This window comes from Charadrius vociferus, unplaced genomic scaffold, assembly GCF_000708025.1.
Source record: "Charadrius vociferus isolate BGI_N301 unplaced genomic scaffold, ASM70802v2 scaffold473, whole genome shotgun sequence".
Taxonomy (NCBI): domain Eukaryota; kingdom Metazoa; phylum Chordata; class Aves; order Charadriiformes; family Charadriidae; genus Charadrius; species Charadrius vociferus.
Window position 1 is genome coordinate 861,942 of NW_009647444.1, and position 2,443 is coordinate 864,384.

The following is a 2,443-nucleotide window of genomic DNA, read 5'->3' on the forward strand; positions in this document are numbered from 1 at the left end:
AACCGCTCTGCCCCGGGCACGACTTGCTGCGTACTCCGAAAGAGCAGACCTTGCTGCCAAATAGCATATCGAGGCAGGGCAGGAGCCTGCAGGACGCGTCAGCGGGGAGGGAGGGAGGGAATGAGGGAGGAAACACTCACTCTCAGCGTTACCTACATTGGCCGCCTCTGCCCTCCCACCCACTGCAAACACTCACTGAACTACTCAGAGCCGATGGCTCTCCGAAGCCTGCCTGCCCTTGGCCTGAGCTGCTGCCCCGGGGACTCCTCGCAGCCCTGCCTGAAGGGGAAAAGTTCAGGAATGCAGAAAAGTTAACAGCATGGCTGACTCTCCAGGCCATGGCCAAGTCCAAAGGCTTAAAGTTTTAACACATAATCGTATAATTAGTAAACAATCTTCTCCGTCCTCTCCTCTCCCCAGAGCTCCCTGCAGCCACCCTTGGTATGTGATTGAGATACGGGATAGGAGACACGGGTACAGGGCAGGGACTGGGATCAGCAGGAGGAGGCAGCTCTCACCTTCGTAAAGCTGGGCATACTGAGGGAATCCCGCCGCTCGCAGCCAGTCGCACGCTTTCTTGGCTTCGATTTCTGAAAGAAAGCAAAGAACCGGCCTGAGCATCCCACCCGGCAGCAGCGATGCTCCCTGCAGCAGCAGCCCGCTCCCTCCCAGCTCCCGCAGCGCTCGAGCCCGTGTTTCACATGCACAAAGCGGAGGAAACGACCGGCTGCAGAGACGGGAGCGGGGTGCCCGGGGATGCGCTGGTGGGAAGCAATGCCCATGCACAGAGGGGGTCTCTGCCCCCGGGAGCAGAAACTGCGCGGCTTTAGCCTCTCCGCTAGCACGAGGCAAAGAGGAGGAGGTAACACAGGAGCGATAGGGCTCACAAGACACAATTTTAACCTCCCAATGAAACATTTCATTTCTGAACCCACCAAACCAAATACAGTACTCTGCCAGACAAGAGAGGAAGACCTTTGTTTTTAATAATTAGTTCAGAGCTCATCAAAGCTTAGGGCTGGTCACTTTTGCAAACATCCTCCAGAAAAGTCGGCCAAAGAAACTTTTCCTTCTCCTTCCCACCACCCCGGACCACCCCACCTCTTCTTTGAAGCTGACGTTCATCCTGGCAGGCACCAAAACACTGATGGTTTTCTACACCCCCTGCCTGGCCGGTTCCCATCCCTCACACATGGTTCAGCTATCGCCTGGATAAACCCATCCAACAGCTAGCACTATTTTCTGGGAAATCACTCAAATTTACAGAACTTGAGGGAAAACAGCCCAAAGCTCATGCAGCCAAAGCAAGCTGCTGCCGAGTGTCGGCAGTCCATCGGTCTGCTGAGATTTATACTTCTGAGGGTGACAAACATTTGACCTCAAGCGCAGAAAATGCGACGGCATTTTCAGGGTCTCGCCCATCCCTCTCGGAGGCACCACCCAGCACAGACTGGACTGAGGCCGGATCCACCCAGAGCGGATTGCACTGAAACACCCCAATTTCATCACCATCCATCACCAGCCTCAGCCAAGAGCTCTGGCTGCATTTCCAATTACAAAACTACAGCAGGGGGAAAGAAAAAAAAAAAGCCCAAAACAAGCAGTTCAGTGAAGCCAAAACCCTAGACCCAAATATTTCAGAAGTTTTGGGAAGAAGGTTTGGAATAAGCATCTGCATCTGGGTCCAAACCATGCAGCTGTTCTTATCCATGCCATGAACTCAGCCAAAATCTGTGGCTCACCCCTCCTGCCCTCAACAGGGCTCAAAACCATTAAGACCAGGGGAGATCTCAACCCCGGAGCCTGACCGGGTCAGCCCGGTCCCCACGGAGCATCGCATCCATCCTCTGCATCCCGGCACCTCCGTGGGAGAAAACGCCCTGCGGCTGTGACTGCAGCCAGGTGGGCACTAAGACTCGTGGTCCACATGAATGGTCTTTGGTCATGACAGCTCCGGAGAGCAGATCCCTCCCGCATCCGCAGGGTGGGTAGGACCCAAGGATGGGCATTTCCCACAGCCAACAGACCTGCCAGACCCCCCTCCTGCCCCTGCTCCGCTCCTCCACCTCTCACAGGGGAGTTGCTGGCCATGGGGCCATCACAGCCAGAAGCTGCAGCTCAGGTGCCCCCAGCCAAGAAAAGAAACACCAAACTCCCAACCTAGTACTGCCCCATGATACCCTGACACACACACACACACACACACCCCTCTACTGCCCACTGCCCCCAGGGAGAGATGGGTCTGCCACCTCCCCCGAGAAGGGACAGCCAGAAGCGGAGCCGCGTGCTGAGCTTACCCCTGACGGCGGAGGGGCTGAACTGGTAGAAGATCATGGCTGGGGTGCCGACTGGCACTGCTCCGCCATGCGGGGGACGCGCAGGAGCCGTGTGACACCCAGCGTGGCCGCGGCACGCTCCCTGCCGTGGGGAGCAGCGGGGGGCC

At 56.9% G+C, this 2,443-nt stretch overlaps 1 protein-coding gene across 1 annotated transcript in view; it reads right to left on the bottom strand.

Annotated features, from left to right (window-relative positions):
- STARD8 (StAR-related lipid transfer (START) domain containing 8) overlaps positions 1-591 on the bottom strand; it is a gene marked incomplete at its 3' end in the record, with an annotated part of 13,799 nt that extends 13,208 nt beyond the window's left edge. The window contains exon 1 of the mRNA XM_009880682.1: positions 519-591. The remainder of the gene's footprint in view (positions 1-518) is intronic.
- Between the last annotated feature and the right edge of the window lie 1,852 nt (positions 592-2,443).